General features: G+C 45.3%; 1 protein-coding gene and 1 long non-coding RNA gene across 6 annotated transcripts in view; both read right to left on the minus strand.

Moving 5' to 3' along the window:
• LOC308591191 overlaps positions 1-20,670 on the minus strand; it is a 228,674-nt gene that overhangs the window by 59,438 nt on the left and 148,566 nt on the right. The gene's annotated exons all lie outside the window — the stretch shown is intronic.
• Positions 1-20,670, minus strand: part of SCNN1D (sodium channel epithelial 1 subunit delta) — a 77,171-nt gene that overhangs the window by 18,174 nt on the left and 38,327 nt on the right. Inside the window, exon 1 of one of the 5 annotated variants that reach the window (XM_081201537.1) lies at positions 14,835-14,883. The exons of 1 other annotated variant lie outside the window; for it this stretch is intronic. The gene's annotated coding sequence lies outside the window, so the exon portion shown is untranslated. Of the gene's footprint in view, positions 1-114; positions 780-2,675; positions 2,706-3,708; positions 3,718-14,834; positions 14,884-20,670 lie in introns of those variants that run through there. 3 more of the 5 variants (XM_081201539.1, XM_081201538.1, XM_081201535.1) reach the window with 3 other exon arrangements.

Consider the following 20,670-nt stretch of genomic DNA (forward strand, 5'->3'; position numbering starts at 1 on the left):
GGGTGTAAATTAACTGATTTGACTAACTGGCACCCATTTATTTCAATGTGTCTACTCTGATTAGGACTTCTCTGCTGACAACTTAGTGCCTCCGATAACAGGGGCAGAACATACCACTCTCTGGGACCAAGATTTGGAGATGTCCCATCAGGACTGTGGCAGAGTCTCCCCTTTCCGTCTTATGCCTCCCTGGAAACAGCATCTCTTATAGCCCTGAGCTCCAAATGGGGATGCTGACCCAACATCTCCAAAAGGGATGAGTAGCAGGCAGCATCTGATTCACAAGGGATCACTTCCTGGAGCACCTCCTATGCCATGTGCCAGGTTTCAACAACAGGCCTGAATCACAACCCGATTCAACAGGGACATTCATCCATTGCAAGACCCAATACCAGATTTGGATTTCAGCCCTGAGCTGGTCGATGGATATAGTATTTCTGGCGTGTCTCAGATCTACGAAACCTAGAGGGTGAGTAGCAGGAACCTTAAGCAAGGATCTTTCTGAGAGCTGGCGGAAGGGCGGCGGGGTCATCATGCAGCAATAGCAGTTTGCGGAAATGTATAGGGATGTATGGCTCAATGTCAGGCGCCAAGTGCTATCTGCATTGAAGACTGGTCCTTTAGGGTACTGCCCCACAAACCGCAGTCTGTCTTACAGGACCACTGCTACGATATTGTGGCTGGCAACCCAGGGTTGTTATCTGTGGGAATTAAACTCCAGATTTGTGGGTTGTTTGACCCTTTTCTTAGTTCCCTTCCCCTTCCTATAAAAGTTACACTCTCTTGGACTTCCGGGTTGGCGCCATCGCCGAATGGCGGACTCCCTCCGAGCTCCGGAGGGAGTCTGCTCGGCAGGGGCTGGGTCCTACCGCGCCGGCGACGCGGGGACCCTTAAAAACCACGGGCACAGAGCCCGTGGACATGGGTGACTTGGCTGGCACCGTTAGCGCCCTCCCGACTCGTGAAGGAGCCTTTTTAAAGGCTACGGATCGGGTGCCGGGGAGTGGCGTGGTGCTGTGAGTCCTCTGCTTTCCCTGCCGAGCGAAGCCACATGCCATTCGACGGAGAGCGCTGACTTCTTCTATTGAAAATTCGGACTATAAACAACAACCCGTGAGTAATTTGGAAACCGGGTTTAAAAGGAGAAAAAAAGAATTTTTTTTCGGATTCAGCATGAGCGGGGGAGATCCAAAAAGGAAGTCAGCCCCCCCCTATTGTAAACATTCTAAAACAAGGATTGGGCAACCAAGGTCGAGAGAGAAGCGTATTTCTGTTTAAAAATTATTAATTCCACGATGGGAAATTATAAGAACTGTGCTGGAGGAGAAGAGTGGAGGGTGAGAATGAAAATGTAACCCCCCCAGGGAACCGGGGCGATTTGTGAGAGAGCCTGGTGGAGAGAGACGGAGACTTTGACAGCTGTCAAAGTAGCTGTCAAAGTTGGAGAATATAAAGAGGACTTTGCTATGAGGACTTTGCTGGTTAATTTTGCTACAATTCGCTACAATTTGGATATAAACTGTTGAAAATAAGGAATAACAATTTGTCTTTTGGATCAGAGGAAACAAAGTTACTACAATCCCCCTAGAGGGGTTTCGGGACATTACAAGAACGATCGTAAGTGGAAAAATACTCTTGGAATCGTACAGGACTTGTTATCTCCTGGGAAAGCTGCAAAACTGAAACAGCATTTCGTCTACAGAGGTGTTTATATTAAAGGAGACAATAGAATTTTCTATTGAAGAATGGAAGGGACTGGACGTAAGTTTTTGTTCCTGAACAACAACAACCTCTGTAGAGGTACCAAATTTCTGAATTAGAACGTTTTAGCAGCGGAACAGGACAAGAAATCTGAGAAAGTGAGAAAAAAGAACAAAGGACTGATTACGACTTGGAAAGAACAAGGGGGGAGCTATAAAGACCAAGGAAACTAAAGGTCCTCTGGGGGCCTCCTTCAAGTTAAACATCATTAAAAAAAAAATTAAAAAAAAAAACCGGCAAGGTGGAACTGGGGAAAAAATTGGCCATGGATTTGAGATCTCCAGGCTGACAATAGACAGACTGAGGGATATGGGGAATTCAAACCGGGGAAGGGGGGGGAGATTTGGAATCCAAAGGCTGTGCAACTATTTTTTGAATCTTTTTATATCCTTTATTTTTTATATCTTTTTATATCTTCTTGTATACCACTTTATTTTGATTGGACGTGTTTATTAAAAAAGGGAATTCGTGGAAGGAAACTGGGGTGGACTTTGGGGGATTTTTTTTTTTTCTGTTAATGATGAGGGATGGCGGAATGATTGTATAATTTAAATTGAATAGTGGGTTAAACAAATTAAGCTTTAAATTGGGAGTAAGAGCTTTTAGAACTAAATTAATGAAAGGGGAATACAGTTGGGAGGGGGATGGGGGAGTCCCAGAAAGTTGGCAATGAAAGTAGGGTTTTAAGTGTGTTTTATTTTTCTTTTTTCTGTGTATTTCTATCTTTTGTGTTTTGGAAACTTTAATAAATATGATAAAAAAATAAAAAAAATAAAAGTTACACTCTCTTTTAAATTTTAAATGACAAGATAACTTTTATTTTGTGCGCCTGCAGTTGCAAATTGAATGTATAGTGCAGGTAGATAGATGATAGCTTAAGCTGCTAAAACACCTCACATAGATTCAACTGTTACAGACTATCTCTGACTCTGAAGCAGATGGCAGTCTCTGTTTGGATGGTTCATAACTGCTACAACTGCCACAAAGTGTGTGGCCGTTCCACAGCTCTTGAAATTAACCCTTTACATATGCATTTTGCATTCTGACATCCCTCAGGATCCAACTAAGTTCTAGTTGGAAATGAATGGAGCCACACTTACCTAGTACCTCCGCTGCTTCTAGGCGCAACCTGTGCTTTTAACTCTGATCACCTTTCTCATTTGCTCTGGAGCTTTTCTTGTGAAAACCCAAATCAACGTTTGCGCTGACCAAGTGGGTTTTCGCGGGGAAAGCTCCAGGTCTGGGTGGGTGGGGGAAACCCAACAATGCACCAAGCTTGAAAGCTCAGGCCTGTGCCTGGAAAGAGCGAGGCAAAAGCTAAGTGTGGATAAACCCTTAGTCACGTCCCTCAACTCCAATGAGCCTACTCTGAGTAGTACTGGCATGGATTCAACCCTGACCTTTTTTTCAGCAGCCAGGAATGCACTGTTTTGTTTTAAATAATGGAAGATTTGTTTTAATATGCCTTTTCTTTAGTACTGTGTACATCAATTAAAGAACTTAATAATATGTACTCAAGATACACCCATTGCAGAAGTGTTGGCTCTGGAAAGGAGTCAGGGCCTTGCAAGATGGTGCCCTCTGCTGGTTGCGTCTGAATGGTGTTGAACAGCAGTTTCTTACTCTGCACAGAGAAATGCAGGAAGGTGCCTTTTGCTGAGTCAGATCCCTGCTGCATCGAGCTCAGTATTGCCTACACTGGCTGGCAGCAGCTCCCCAAGGGTTCAGACGGGCCTTCTTTCCCAATGCTACTTAGAAATGCTGAGGACCAAACCTGGGAGTTTCTGCTTGCAAGGAGGAAGCTAAACCCCTGAGCTGTGACTAAGGGAGAAGGGTGGTAGGAAATTATACCGAGTCAGACCATTGGTCCCTCTAGCTCAGTACTGTCTGCACAGACTGGCAGTGGCTCTCTAAGGTTTCAGAGTGAGAAACTTTTGCAGCCTCTACCAGAGATTGAATCTGGGACCTTCTGCATTCAAAAGAGATGTTCTGCTGCTAAACTACACAAGCCACATCCATGGACTCTGGTCTAAATGTGGGCTTGGAAGAGATGATCCTCGTAGTCCCTTCCAACTCTAAAATTCTACTTCTTTCTTAAAATGCTCTTTCTAGAGTCTGGAGAAGAAGACTAGCTTTCCTTTAGGCAGGAAAGGGTTCTAGTCCCTATGGTTGCAGAGATAACTTTGAGAGAAGCTCAGCTTCTTTCAAAGCCTGCCTGAGTTACCGTATTTTGCTCTCAGAACAATTAAAGCTTTTCCTACTTCACTCATAGCACTAGTACATTAAATGCTCCAGAGTTGAGCACGGCACTCTTTTCTCATTTTCATTTTTAAAACATCGCTAATGTTAATTGCCGTGCTCTTGGGCTTCGCAAGACTTAATCGAGGTGCAGATGGACCTACAGGATTCCTGAGTTCCATTACTAAGGAGTCAGCTATACCAAGTTGCTTCCATGCAATTAGCAACTGAGAAACAAACTTATTGCTTAATCAAGGGACATTGCAATAGTATAACAAGTGTCACGCCACTCAAAATATGACTGGAAAGCAAACTTACAGCCTGATCCTTTGCAATCTCCGCTATATCATGCAGCAACAATAACAACCAGTAATAATAACAAAGGGTCCTATTCATTTGCTATTTAATGCAACACTTTAACAACAGTGTAGACATGAGAGATGGAGGATATAAGAATGGTGCAGTTAGTATTTTAATCCAAACCTAACACATTCACACTTGAACAATACTTTAAAATGTACGCCTCTGACTTTGCAATGAGGTTCTCCAACTAAATAAAGCATATATTATATCTATCCATCTATGTATTTATTTCAGGGGGATTTGGTGCATAAAAATGCATATAGTGATTAAGATGATGTACATAAATGCTTTATCTTATGGGACATGGCTTGTAGTAATGTGTATGGGAAGCAGAACAGGCTAGAAGAGCAGCTACAGTGTAAGAATTTTGCACAGAAAGGCCAACTTTAAAGATAAATAAATAATCACTGCAGAGCTTTGGAGATTTGAACACAAGACTCAGAGAATGAGAAACTGAAAGAGGGGCTGGCATGGATGAAGGGTAGAAAGGAGAGTGTGGGGGAAAACCACCCTGCTGTAGCAAAGCCAATTCAGACAATGTCATAAAGTACATTTTAAACTCTCAAAAAATTCAGTGTTTCAAAACCATACAGCATTTAATGTATAACTTTCCTAGTACACCAGTGATTCCTCCCTCCATCCTATTAACCATCTATTTCCTGCCTGTTTTATTTCCCATGAATTCAAGAGTTTTGCTGCCAAAGGCATTTCCATTTCTTAGATTATGCTTCTCTCCATTTGGCCCTTGCTTAGACTCCCAGTTGAGCCTGAATTCAAAGGAACAAAGAAATTACTATAAGGCTGTGTGCACAACATACCGTAGATTTAAATCACCTGCCAAAAGAAAATCCTGGGATCTGTAGTTCATTAAGGGTGCTGGAAATCATAACCCCATGTGGGGAAATTACAGTCCTCATGATTCTTTATGGGGGTGTTGAATGTGTTTTACATGTATAATGTGTACACAGCCTAAGTGATGCAAGCTTCCAAGTCACACAGATGTCTACGTCAGGGAAAACCCCAATGCTTCACTCTTCTCTGTGGCAATAACATGCAAAGTTCACTGGTCATGCTAGCATGTTTAGCTGTGGCAGGATAGGCCGTTGCTCAATCGGCGTAGCATCCCACATGCCGCATCGCCAAAATCACTGTGAATCAAGCCTGGAATCTCCTTTCCATATCCAGTCATTGCAGGTTATGATGAAATCAGCAAAAAGTGCTTCGGCAAATAGGTGTGTGCTCTCCTGATACAACATACACCCTGCGGCTGTCCTTATCTACCAGGGATGGTTCCACTTTTCTGGAAATGTAAAGTTGGAAAGGGGTCTTAATGCCTCGGATCTAGCCCAGTGCAAGGAATCTAGAGCTGGAATATTCCCAACAGGAAGCAGACCAGCCTCAGAGAAGGCAGTGGCGCAGTCAAGGACAGACTTCAGGCCGTATGTCAGGGTCCTCACACGAGTAGGAAGTTCCCCTGGACACAGCAAGGCTGGATGACCACATTTTGCAGTGAAATAATGCACACAGCTATCTAAAGAGGGCTACCTCTCCCTGTTGGGATGCGGGTGGCGCTGTGGGTTAAACCACAGAGCCTAGGACTTGCCGATCAGAAGGTCGGCAGTTCGAATCCTGGCAACGGGGTGAGCTCCCGTTCCTTGGTCCCTGCTCCTGCCAACCTAGCAGTTTGAAAGCACGTCAAAGTGCAGGTAGATAAATAGGTACTGTTCCGGCGAGAAGGTAAACGCCATTTCCGTGCGCTGCTCTGATTCACCAGAAGCGGCTTAGTCATGCTGACCACATGACCTGGAAGCTGTACCCTGGCTCCCTTGGCCAATAAAGCAAAATGAGTGCCGCAACCCCAGAGTTGGCCACAACTGGACCTAATGGTCAGGGGTCCCTTTACCTTTACTTCTCCCTGTTAAGACTGTTAATTCCAGAATCTAGAACTACTTACCTGTACCACTGTGTTCACCATCCTGTTTTATCATTGATGCTGTCATTGAACTGGATTTTGTTCCTTTCACTACTGGGGGGGGGGGGGCTACCCAGACTCCTTTGTGCAGGTAACAGAATTCCTCTGACTGCAGCCCCACTTCCAACATTTAAAGCCCTGAGTTGATTCACCTTGAAACCAGCACACATGGATCTCAGTGTGTGTGCATGGGTTTCAGTCAGGACTGGATTTAGGTTTAATGAGGCCCTAAGCCAGGCCTAGGCAAACTCAGGCCCCCAGATGTTTGGGACTACAATTCCCATCATCCCTGACCGCTGGTCCTGTTAGCTAGGGATAATGGGAATTGTAGTCCCAAGCATCTGGCAGGCCGGAATTTGCCTATGCCTGCCCTAAGCTATTGAAGGTAATGGGGCCCTTTATATGTCCAGCTGTCATTTGTCAACAACAAATTGTCGCTGTTTTTTTGTGTTGAATATATACTATATGGTAATTTATGGACCTAATAGGTATCTAAAGCCATTTGTACATAACAAAATATGTATTTTATAAAAGTAATTGTTGAACTGAAATACAATTAAGAAGCATATTAATAGTGAAATACAATTAAGAAGAAGTATATTAATAGTGAAATAATTATTAAGCTCTAACTTATATTTTGGAAATGTACCTCCAGGGTTTTTTTCCCCTTTAATTTTTTTTTGGGGGGGCGGGCCCAAGAGAGTGGAGCCCTAAAAGCTATAGCTTGTTTAGCTTATACGTAAATCCAGCACTGGTCTCCGTGCATGCGCATGGATCTCAACCCGGTCCTAAACCCCAAAGCTAAGGGCCAACTCGCCTTTCTGCTGCCTTCAGCCACAAAGCAGAGCTCTGGTGAACCTCCGCCATGGCAGAAGCGGTGTGAAGGTGTGAAGTCAGAGCTGGTGGATTCTGGGCAGTTCTCCCATTGGTGGAGACAGATTCAAAAAACCCCATCATCCTCTGGGCCCTCAGCTGCACAAGCCTGAAGCTGGCGCAGCAACAGAAAGAAAGAAAGTAAAAACAAAACAAAAAACACAACAACTTTCCATCCTGATTGGCGAATGCCAGCAGGGCTTCGTAAGTGAATCCTCCGCTCTGCACCTCCCTGGTCCCTTACTGGGAGTTGCTCTCTTGCTCTCAAAGTTCTTGGAGTTACTGGCCCACATTTTTCACTAGCCAGTTTGGTTAACAATTGTCATCTTTTTATTGTTCGTATCTTCCTCTTCTGCAAAAATGTACGCAGGAGAGCCTGCATGGCAGAATCGTAAAACCATCCAATATATCCGTGGGAGTGCAAGGACGCCCAATGAACGGACCGATTTTCCCGAAACTGTAACAAAAGCCTTATAACCAATATGTTCTAATTGAAACAAGAGCCGAAACATGCCGAAACAGGCCGCAATAAAACCCGGCATCGCACGTTTCTGGCGAGCAAAACAAACCTCGTTGAATTTAATGTGCGGTTAGAAATCTGCACTCCAGTATCCTGCTCTCTCAGTGGTCAACCAGGTGCCACCTTTGATAGCCTTCTACTCCATGAATTTGTCTCATTCTCTTTTAAAGCTATTGAAGTTGGTTACCATTACCGTATATCATTACTGCCTCCTGTGGCAGTGAGTTCCATGGTTTAACTATGTGCATGAATCATTATCTGAAAGTCATTATCTAAAAAGTGGTGTGTGTCTGTGTGGCTGAATCACCATCAATCTGCTACAAGCCTATCTCCTGGAGCACTGCTTTCAATATTTCAATATTGTTGGATCACAAGGATAGGGATCATTCTTTGGCCCAAGGTCTGCATTTCCTTCTGGGCAACCTTCCAAGGCCACATGCCAGTGGTGGGCTTTGGTTGAGATCCCTGCATTGCAGGGGGTTGGACTAGATGGCCTTGGGGTCTCTTCTGACTCTACAATTCTATGATTCAGCTGCCCTTTGGAATCTATACTTCTCCCAGTTTTGCAGGGCAGTTCTCCAGGTAGTTGATATGCACAAAAACGCATATACTGGGGTCAAGTGTGCGTACAAATAGATATACAGTTATACCTTGGGTTACAGACGCTTCAGGTTACAGACTCCGCTAACCCAGAAATAATACCTCGGGTTAAGAACTTGGCTTCAGGATGAGAACAGAAATTGCACAGTGGCAGTGCAGCGGCAGCGGAGGCCCCATTAGCTAAAGTGGTGCTTCAGGTTAAGAACAGTTTCAGGTTAAGAACGGACCTCCAGAACGAATTAAGTTCTTAACCCGAGGTACCACTGTATTGGTGAAAACAATGTACAAAAGTGCAATAGGGGGTAACTGCTTTGCAGACGTGTGTGTACATTTGGTGATATTGCCTACCAAAAACGGGACAGGGGGAGAAATTCACACTAAGACGCTGGTGAATTTTCATGAGGTATTCGCAATTCACAGGAATTGTGGAGAACCAAATTGAAGGTTGAGGAAAAAAGAGACATGGAAAGAATTGTAGAACAGAATTGTGGGGTTGGAAGGAACCTTGTCTAGTCCAACGCCCTGCAATGCAGGAATCAAAGAGAAACTGAAATGGACAGATTCACCAGTCCTTCAGGTGAATTCAATAATTTCCTACCTCACCTGCACTCAATGGCATGAAGAAGACTTTGTGGCAGATGTCAGTGGCCTTTCTCAGCAAGAGGAGGCGGAGAGGCACCCATTCCAACAAGGTCATCTTACTACATTAACAATGCAAGCCTAACTACGTCTGCTCAGAAGCAGGTCCTGTTGAATTCAAGAGGACTTACACTCAGGCTGGAATGCAGACAAATCTATGGGTTTTCCTCACTCTTAAATTCAGTTCCCCTTATATCTGCACATGTTCATGATTTTTTTTTAAAAAAATGTATGCATTTTCTCCCTTTCCCCCTTAAGGTATCCCTGTCTGAACACAATTTTACTTGTATGCACTTCCCCCCAAGCAATTCAGCTCCATCTTTGTGATTTTCTCTGACATATGAATTTCTTTCCTTGCCTTGCCTTTGGTTTTTCCCCATGCATTCTTTGGTATGGGGAGGGCATTGTAAAAACTGAGATGGGTTAATAGCCGTGCTTTGGTTTGCTGATTAGTTTGGGGAATGCAGATGTGGTAGCTTTGCATTAAAATGTGACTTGAACACACCTTTCTTCCCCTAATTTTCATCCCCAGCTAAGTGGGGTTGGGATTGCAGCCTAAGGGATCTAATAGAGCCTTCACCCCCTATAGTTAGACCATTAAATCCAGAGTAGAAAATTCCCTTTGCCACTTATCTTCTAAAGCATTTGGTGCCAAGAGGACAGGTTCTCTCAAGCAAAGGATTTGTTGTTTGATGCAAAGGTACCAGATTCTGTTCTTTGCAAGCTGTGGGAAGGGGGTTGCCATAAATCCAGGTGGATTCAAAGACACTACATTTTTTGCAGAAAATATTGCATGAATTCAGCCTGAGTACCTGGGCAGCAAGGTGTTCTCAGAATCAAATCCTACTGAGCTCAATCCAATTCACTCCTAGGGAAGCATTTCTAGGACTGCCAAATCTTTCCATGTGACTTTGATTTATGTGAAGTTACCGTACATTCGCAAAGGATGAGCAAAGGATGAGTGAAGGAAACCCAGAGGAATTCAGCTTGCAAACGTACGCATTATGCCATCGTTGTTTGGAATAGGAAGACGTGTGCAGAGGGACAGTAAGCGTGTTTACTCAGAAGTGAGTCTCACTCAGTGCAATGGCACTTGCTCCCTGGTGAAGTGCTGAGAATCTCTGCTTTAATTACCTCCCCTTGCAGATTCCCTAACATCTTGCTCAGCAAAACTTTTCTGGATGATCAGCTGCATAGCAGCTACGTGCAGAGAGAGAGAGAGAGAGAGAGAGAGAGAGAGAGAGAGAGAGAGAGAGATTGAGAGATCAGAGGATGCAATTAGCAAGGACGAAAACAGAAATGTCAGCTGCGGCAAGGAAAACCATCCAATGAGCCATTTTGTGAGCAAGTGGCTAGTCCTCATGAGGCAGAAGGGAACACTCTGCTACAGAAAGATTTTTGGAAACATATGCTCTTGTATAAAGAAAATTCTTCTTCTCCTTATTTGCAAACAGTGGCACCGGTCCATAGGACAAGACTTTGGGGTAGACGTCTGGGGCCCCAGGCCAGCAGAATGAGAGGGTTCCCAGAGCAGCAGGGTGTGGCTTATTCCATGTTGATGCTAAGTGAAATAATCCCCATGTCTACAGTCCAAAATCAACTACCGGTAACTGCTTCACTGTTTACAAACCCTTCTTTGTGCATACTCAAATCTCTCTCTCTCTCTTTCTTTCTGGAACATATGTGCCCATCCATGGATAAGGATGGAGGAGAACTCAGGTTTGCACTTCCCAAAGCAGCACACACACTGAACTACAGATATCCTTTGAAATGTGCACTTCTCTGAGTTCTGCAACATTTTCCCCAAGGATTTTTAAAAAATGGAAAGTATTAGAGGAAAGCCTGCCTAAAAATCCACTTATTAGTAAAAATGACATACAAAAATGCACTTTATTAGGGGAGACCAGTTTGCAAAAATGTGCATATTAGGCAAAATTGCATACAGAGACAAGTGCACAGTAAAATGCTGATCAGTGCTGCAGTCAAGGTTAGTTCTGCTCAAAGCAGAACCATCAAAATTAATGACCATGACCAACTTAGGTTCATTAATTTCTACTCTAAGTAGAACTTAGTTGGATTTATATGTGTGTGTGTGTGTGTGTGTGTGTGTGTGTGCATGCACACGCAAACTGAGGCAGAAATGTAACCAGCTGACTGGAGAAACAAGAAATGAATTAAGAGATCTAGCCACCCCTGTTGACAGATGTATCAATCTACTTTGAGGAATTGCACATACCAACCGATCGCCTTATATGCACACCAGTAATACTAATCCCTAACAATTGTATCAATATTTAGCAGCAGCGCCTTGCCTTTCCAGTGTCCCACACCATTGCCTCAAGCACCAGTAGGTAAGCCTCGTAAAAATCCCATTATTGTTATCTCTACATTGCAACAGTGGGTGGGTGGGGACTTGTAGCACAAGGATGGTGGTTTGCCTGGGGGCGGCAGGCAGATAACCAGCAACTTGGGAGCAACTGCAGCTCAGTGCTAAAGCACATGGAGATGGTCCGAAGTTCAGGTAACAAAAGCCTTTCTTAGCTCAAGAACCCCAGGGAGTCACTCCTGGACACAGCAGATAATCTAAGGCTACATAGACAAAGTTTGTTCCTGCATTGCAAGGGGTTTGCCTAGATGACCCTTGGGGTCCTTTCCAATTCTACTATGATTCTATGATACTAAGTCTGAACTGGTACAAGCCAGCTTCCTTACTTCCCAACACTGAATGCCAGTGTGGTGTAGTGTTAGAGTGGTAGACTAGGACCTGAAGGAGCGTATACCTGAAGGAGCGTCTCCACCCCCATCATTCTGCCTGGACACTGAGGTCCAGCGCCGAAGGCCTTCTGGTGGTTCCCTCACTGCGAGAAGCCAAGTTACAGGGAACCAGAAAGAGGGCCTTCTCGGTAGTGGCACCTGCCCTGTGGAACACCCTCCCACCAGATGTCAAAGAGAAGAACAACTACCAGACTTTTAGAAGACATCTAAAGGCAGCCCTGTTTAGGGAAGCTTTTAATGTTTAACAGACTACTGTATTTTAATACTTTGTTGAAAGCCGCCCAGAGTGGCTGGGGAAACCCAGCCAGATGGGCAGGGTATAAATAATAAATTATTATTATTATTATTATTATTATTATTATTATTATTATTATTACTTTAGTTCCCCACTCAGCCACGAAGCTCACTGGATGTGACCTCAGGCCAGTCACTGCCTCTCAGCCTGACCTGTATCACAGGGCTGTTGTGGTGGAGATTTAGTGAGGAAAGGGAGACAGCCATTTCCGACTATGGGAGGAGAGGGGGTTGCGGTCTAGCCCCTCCTCCCCAAGCGCGGGGGCTAACCTTGGCCCCCGCGAGAGTTGGGGGAATCCCTGGGCGTGCTCGCGACCCCGCCCGCCTATCGGCGGGCCGGGGGGGGCGTGGCTTAAGGTATTTTGGGCCGGGCACGCCCAGGGGTCGCCCTCTTCACTCCCGGCCAGCTGAGAGGTTTTCCCATCCCACCCACCCTTAGACGTTTAGGTAGCCGTAGGTAGTCATGACCTTGCTATGGACTTCGGTTGGTCGCCGCAAGGGGCCTGGTAGGAATTTTTCCAAGTTGGCGATCTTCCGCCATTTGGTTTTTTCGCCTACCTCGTAGCAAATCGTCACAACTTTCTCTGTATTGGCGGTTAGGCATTGGCTGGGGTTCAATTGTTATGCAAATGGATGGGGGGGGAAGGAACGCCATCACCTTCCCCCAGGAAATGGGGTAGTCCGGTACAGGACTCCGAGGGGCGTTGTCTTGTCCGAAACCTACCTAGGTAAGGGCCCCCGGCACGCCCCAAGCGGTGACACCCGTGGGATCCTAGTTGGCGTACTCCAACGGGGGCCTCCCACGGTTAGTGTTAACCCTTCCCGGACATCATGCCGGGTAGCGGATAGGAGCCAATGCCTAGGGCCAATACCTTCAATTCTCTAATCAATAAAGTTGTGGCCATTTCATGCCCATTAAACTTAAACATCGTGTCCTGTGTCTTTTTTTCTGGGGGAGGGGTTTTGACACGCAACCCTTTATGCCACCTTGAGCTCCTTGGAAAAGGAGGTGGAGATACAAATGCAATAAATAAATAAAATGAGTCAATTGGTTCAGCCATCATGATACACAATCTGCCCACCAGTCCAGCCAAAGCCAGCGTGCAGTCCCTCTGCTGGGATAAACACCCCAGTTTCTGTGACTTGGGATCTAGAGAGTGATGGGCCCATCTCCTTTCCCGCTCCCACCTTCAAGCATTAGTGATATTTTGCAAGAAGCTGCGACTCTGGTGTTGAATGCAGAACACCCCAACTTCAAAGGTACTCATGGAGCTGAGCTGTGGAAGCAGATCTCTCTCTCTCTCTCTCTCTCTCTCTCTCTCTCTCTCTCAGAACTGCTGTTGGTTTCAGTTGACAACACTGAGCATCACAACTATGTTTGAAGGCAACTACAGCTTTCATATTAAAGGACAAGTGAGGTCCAAGTGTCTATTTCTCATCTCTGGACCAGCAATACATCTGACAGTGCAATCCTATGCACTGAGTTGGAGCTTACACCTGGGTAGGAGAACATAGGATGGCAGCCCAGAAGCTATTAGCTTCCCACTTCCAAAAGCTAGTCGTTACCACTATTTGCTTACTTTGTGAAAATCCAACATTTTAAGCTATAAAAAGGAGGACAGCTCAGTCAGCATCTCATCCAGGTACAGGTGAGCTCCAAAACAACTAACTAAAGCCAACAGCTGACAGTCACCAGAAGCGAATGACTGATTCACCTCTAGCCATTTGCCCTCTTTGATGCCCACTCTATCCCATTTTCATTTCACTTTTAACTGGGATACCGCCTTCACATATTGCTATATACGCAAGGCAGTTTACATGCCGTAGAAACAACAAAGTATACAGCAAAGGCTGCACATCCATTAAAACATTCCGATCCAACAAAAGTATGTCACAATAAAAGTCATTTAAAATAAGTGGCTTATGCCAAATAAAGTAATATTCAGGAATCCATTTCAAATAGAATATCACACAATAAAATTAACTCTCAAAATATCAGCTGATAATAATTAAGCAGATATTCGCTCTCAACAACAACAGCAAATCATTATTAGACTATAACCAACAAAAAAATAAGACCATAGGTAGAAGACTGAAGGCAGTATAAAAAGATCATCAAAGTCACATAGCTTATAATTTTTTAGAAAAATGCACCATCGCAACTGGTCCCTTTCTGCATATGTAAAAAAAATGGGTCTCCTCTGTGTACAGATTCCTGGAAATTGCTTGAGCCTCCCATGGGGCCAAAATAGATGGAACATGGAAATCACAGCAGAGTGTTTGTGATCCTTTGGCTCATTTTCCAAGGTACACCTGTGGCAGAACATGGCAGCAGGCAGGACCAGTGGTGGGTAGAAGAATCACAATTCCAAATTCTTTCCCTGGATCAAAGGAATTGTCCATGAATTGGAAAAACCAGCACCACAGGAGAAAGGGCTGGTTGGGAGAAACTTGAGGCACTTTTTTCCCTTTTTTGTGTGCATGTTTTAAAAATAAGGGGGGGGGTGACATTGAAAAGGAGTTCAGGCACCACCTGAAGTGTTGCAGTCCTTTCTACCACCTCATTGTCCACCCCTCCGCTTGCATGCTGTAGATGCTCACCAAACTGTACTCAACTGTAGAAACCCGTCCATCAAAACACACAGAGACAGTCAAATGTAATCATAAGAAGTCGAGTTACACTACCATTAGCCTACTTGCTCTAAATATAGCAATTATGAGCTGGTTTCAGGCACTAATGCCAGGGCAGAGCCACACACAAGGCACACACATTAGCAGCCGCAAGAAAGCGATCGGTACCTTGGTTGCCCCCGCTCTTCTCTCGGACTGGGAGCCGGGTGGAGCGGCGTGGAGCGCAGCGCGGAGGAGCTGGCAAAATGTGAGAGCAGGATCCTGAGAGTTTTCTTTTATACCCACAGATAAGAGCGCCTGGGAGCCGTCCAGCCTTGTTATGCAGATTGAGACGTTGAGTCACGGCTCGAAAGGGTTGGAGCTTCTTGGAGAGACGCAGCCGGCTGGGAAGAAGACCAGACCAGACCAGCCAGTCGGAGGACGCGGAGAAGCTTGCTCAACTTGGGAAGCTTTTGGATTCATGCGGAATCTCGCGCAAAGGCGTCCGTTTGTTGGCTGCGATAGAGGGAGGAGGAAACGAGGAAATAATTCCAAATTCTGAGGAATCCTCCTTGCGGTGTCTTCATCGTCCTCGTCTTTCGGGTGATTCGGTCACTTCTCCTGCTGCCCTCAAAGATGCCGGGTGACCTCCCTGCCTCGGAAAAGTTCCTCCTGTATTCACAGGAATACAGGGAGCTGCCTTACAATCTGCACGTGTTGTGTACCATTGGCTCGTCTAGCTCAGTCTTGTCGACGCTGTTCGGCAGCAGTTATCCTGGATAGCTCAGCTGGTTAGTGCGCGATGCTGATAATGCCAAGGTTGCAGGTTCGATCCCTGTATGGGGCAGCTGCATATTCCTGCAGTGGACCGGATGATCCTCAGGGTCCCTTCCAACTCTACAATTCTGTGATCTGTGATCCAGGGTCCGGGGAAGGGGTGTTTCCCGGTCATATGTGGAGATGCTGAGGATTGAACCTGCAACCTTCTGCATGGCCACAATCCTTCTTGGAAAAATCTGGTGTTTGGACCAGGGTGCTTTTGGAGGGGCCACCACAGTGCTAGTTACTGAGACACTTCCTTTTGGAGTTTTACATGGGGGATTGTTGTTGTTGTTTAAGCACCATTTATTTACATCTACATTTCAGTTTTTAATATTCTGGTCTCTGCTGTTGCAGCTCCTTTCCTCCAACTCTTTTCTTTCTTTCTTTCTTTCTTTCTTTCTTTCTTTCTTTCTTTCTTTCTTTCTTATCTACCCTGACTGGCAGCAGCTTTCCAGGGTTTCAGAAGAGAGTCTGCCCCAGCCCTACCTAGAGATGGGACCTTCTGTATGCAAAACAGATGCTCTGTCACTGAGCTACAGCCCTTAAGACACAGGAACACAACGTGCAACACACACACACACACACACACACACACACACGAACACATACTGAGTCAGGCTATTGTCCATCTAGCTCAGGGTTGCTTACACTGACTGGCAGCAGGTAGGGGATAAATCGAAGCCCTACCTGGAGATGCCATGGGAGATTGAACCTGGGGCCTTCTGCATGCACGGCAGGTGCTCTACTGCTGAGCGACGGCACTTCCCCAGCCCAAGGCTGGCCAAGGAACCTTTCTCGCATCAGCCCATCTTAGAAGAGATGCCTGGAAGTGAACTCCAGGCCATCCGAATCCAGCATCTGGTCTACTGCCATAGCCAGCTGCCTACCTTGCTTATTCCACAGGGTTGCGGGATTTGGGATCATGCCTGCCTGCGTGAATGGGAGGGGGGAGGGAGTGTTTGCACGTATTATTCCCACCCATTGCAAGCTGCAGCAAGGATCATTCAGTGATGTTGTTGTCAGTGTTTTCCTGGATTGGATTAACCAGTTGTTTTACTGTGTTTTTTTATTTTAAAGTGGGCAAAGGATAACCAAGATCTACTGTGCCACTGAGTTTTGTTCACAATAGAGTGTGGCTGCTTTTAGACTCTGTGGTTTTGTACACTTTTATCTCTTTTCTTTCACCAGCACTGGGACTACTGTGTGAACGGAAGGCGAGAAGTATTTAAGTGAAGGGGTTTGGACTAGATGACACTCTGGGTCCCTTCCAATTTTATGATTCTCTGAAATTAAAATGCAACTTTCCACCCTGATGATAATTTCTGTCTGACATTTCTGGTCAAATGTATAGTGCCCTCGGCAAGTAGAGGGGCAACCATAGCCAGAGGCTTAGTGGTCCAGAGTTGCAGGAGGTCAAAGACCCACTACTATTTTTGCAGCAGAGTCTCTCTGTATGAAAGGGGAGCTTTTTAGCTCCTGAGAAGAAGGATTCTCTCCCTTTGGGCTGATTGGAACCAATCCGAGTAAAAGGAGGTGAGTTGGCCAGTGGAGATTGGCTCCTAGGGTTACTCTGGAGAAGGTGCGCAGGAAGAACACCAAAAAGGAAGAGTTCTATATGCTCCAAAGCTCAGCATTTTCACTTGACCAAAAGCACAAGGGGGGGGGGGTTGGTTTCAAGAGAACAGCATGCAAGTTCTGTTATGTGCAATGGAACGTCATGGAAAATGCAACTTAACTCACTCCAAAAGAAGCTATAGGACCGCTCCAAATGTACATGCACAGAAAAGAGCAGATCTAGCTGAAAGGCAGCACATGAAGGTTTGCATTGATCGTTACAATACATCCATTATTATTATTATTATTATTATTATTATTATTATTATTATTACAGTGGTACCTCTGGATGCGAAAGGGATCTGTTCCGGGGCCCCGCTCGCATCCTGAGCAGAACACAACCCGCGTCTGCTCGTGCGCAGGTCATGATTCGCTGCTTCTGCGCATGCGTGTGATGTCATTTTGAGTGTCTGCGCATGCGCGAGCAGTGAAACCCGGAAGTAATGCGTTCCGTTACTTCTGGGTCGCCACGGAGCGCAACCTGAAAATGCTCAACCTGAAGCATATTTAACCTGAGGTATGACTGTATTATTATTATTATTATTATTATTATTATTATTATTATTATTATTATTATATTGTGTAATCTTAGAAGGTTATATCATTTTAGAAGGGTCGTGGCTGCAACTGAATGAAGGGACTCTGCACTCTTGCCATTAAACAACAGACTCAATAGCTATAGGCCAAGGAGCAATGGGGTGCCTAAAATGAGTCCCCGATCATTCCTTTGCAAGCAGGGCTCACTGTTTGGCACTGACAGGAAGCTCTGCTACAGTTGGCTGCATTAGAGAGCTCCTCATCTCTTGTGAAGCCAAAGAGGCATAGACAGGGCTTTGCCTCACCGCAAAATCACAGCATCTAAGCAAGCAAGTCAGCACTGTGCTTCCAGCTCCTCTGCTCTGTTGCTTTCAGTTAGCACTCCAGCTTTGCAGGGGTGGACTGGGGGAGTAGGAAGGAAGGAGGCTTCACAGCCACATGCAAGATCTGACCTCTGGATCAACAGGGTTACGGCAGCTGGAAGATGATCAGTTTGTGCCGAATTGGAGGTCAACGCGAAGGAAGTGCTTGAAACTCTGCTCTCTGGTGAAGGCCAATTTAAGAAGCAGGTTATGCGATGCATCACCCTATTTCCTCCTAAGGAGTTCTTGCAAAAGTAACGTCCTTTGCATAGGACGTCCTGATCCAATCTGAACTGGCTGAGGATCTCGCTGACGCTTTTCAAAGGAAGCCCATGTGGGTCACACAACAGTAGCCTCATCTTGATGTGACGACATGGGTCAGTATGACCAAGTCACTCCACTCTCCAGGAATATCCAGAGAGGGGAAAGCAAATAGGCTGTGATCCTAACTGTGTAAACTGCAATTAATTCAATGGGGGTCACTCCCAGGTAAGTAGGATTGGGATCGCGGCCTCAGTTGGTTAACAGCACACCTGGGGTTGTCTCCAACTCAGTTTTATAGAATCCATAGGAGCCAACTCCTAGGGGCTGAGGTCCTTTCAGCCCCCCTGCCCCCATAAAATATTTGAGGGAGCTGGGCCTCCTAAAGTTGATGGGCATTGCATTCAAATACAGTGGTACCTCAGGTTAAGTACTTAATTCATTCCGGAAATCCGTTCTTAACCTGAAACTATTCTTAACCTGAAGCACCACTTTAGCTAATGGGGCCTCCTGCTGCTGCCGCCGGAGCCAGATTTCTGTTCTTATCCTGAAGCAAAGTTCTTAACCTGAAGCACTATTTCTGGGTTAGCAGAGTGTGTAACTTGAAGCGTATGTAACCCGAGGTACCACTGTAGTGTGCATGTGCTGCAGCATGTGACCGATTATGCAGGGCGGAGCTCACCTGTCCCACCCCACAATATTTTATTCAAATTAGTATTACATAGAATTACAGAGTTGGGAGGGATAGCGTCACCTTGTCCAACCCTGTGCAGTGACACAATCACAGCTTAAGAATCCCTGACAAAAGAACAGTGGCAAGGGAAATTGACAGATTATGCGGAACTGGCGAAATTGACATACAAGCTGCGAGACAAGGACAACTGTGGCTTTAAAGAAGAATGGGAACTTTTTACAAATTACTTTTAAAAAAACCAAACCAAAATGAACTGGACTCCTTGGCAGGTTTTGCATAAACATACACAAATTTATTATTGTTAACATAATAGATAATATTTACAATTTTATAATATGCAGAGAATAACGTGTGTTGAAAAATCAGAGAGAGGAGCTGAGGGAAGTCTTGGGGGGAGGGAGGGAGGCTTTTTCTTGGGGAGGGGGGAAAATGGGGGGGGTGAAGATGATATGTTTTTGATAATTTGCTATGTTGAAATTCATAATAAAAATTATTTAAAAAAAGAAAAGAATCCCTGATAGACGGCCCTCCAACCTCTGCTTAAATAACCCCAATGTGTGGACCTATTGAAACTGGTGAACCTAAGCTAGTCAAGTCTATTAACGTCAGTGAGCCTACTCTGGGTAAAACTAGTCTTGACGACGACCCAGGGCCACTGATGTTACCTGCCAATGACAGGCGGAGCCAACTCATTGTGGTTTCATCCCCATCCTTCTTCCTTGCTGAAATCTACCAGGGAAGCACCGAGTCTAAAGAGGAGGAAGCTGACAGACATGCCATTGGATGAGTTGCAAGTCAGATGTCAAGCAGGTAGGACTGCCTAAGGGCCTAAGGGCAGACTGAGGTTGCTACAACTGTGTCCCCAGTTGCCCTATATCATCATCATCATCATCATCATCATCATCATTATTATTATTATTATTATTATTATTATTATTATTATTATTTATATCTGTGGTTCTCAAACTTTTTTCCTCTGGGCCACACTTTCAGAATAAAAATTTGCTCGGGCAACACTGATTTTTTAAATATTTTTTTTATTGCTAATAAAAAGAAAGTAACACCTCGCAGGGTTACTACTTTATAATATGACCACAGGACATCCAGAAAGTGTAAAAACAATGCAGGTGCATGAGAACAGGACTCATTTCCGCCCACCTGGTGCTCTTGCTCTCATTTTGAAGAAATATTCATAGTTTGCAAATAAAACAAATCATTTCGATACCACCATGTGGTATACTACACTGAAATGTTTAAATCAGGGGTGAGCAACCTTTTTCAGCCATGGGCCGGTCCACCGTCCCTCAGATCAAGTGGTGGGCTGGACTATATTTTTTTGGGGGGGGAATGAACGAATTCCTATGCCCCACAAATAACCCAGAGATGCATTTTAAATAAAAGCACACATTCTACTCATGTAAAAACACACTGATTCCCAGACCATCCATAGGCCGGATTGAGAAGGTGATTGAGCCGCATCCGGTCCATGGGCCTTAGGTTGCATAAAGGTAAAGGTAAAGGGACCCCTGACCATTAGGTCCAGTCGTGACTGACTCTGGGGTTGCGGCGCTCATCTCGCTTTATTGGCTGAGGGAGCCGGCGTACAGCTTCCGGGTCATGTGGCCAGCATGACTAAGCCGCTTCTGGTGAACCACAGCAGTGCACAGAAACGCCATTTACCTTCCCGCCAGAGCGGTACCTATTTGTCTACTTGCACTTTAACGTGCTTTCGAAC

This window comes from Podarcis bocagei, assembly GCF_964188305.1.
Source record: "Podarcis bocagei genome assembly, chromosome: 7".
NCBI lineage: Eukaryota > Metazoa > Chordata > Lepidosauria > Squamata > Lacertidae > Podarcis > Podarcis bocagei.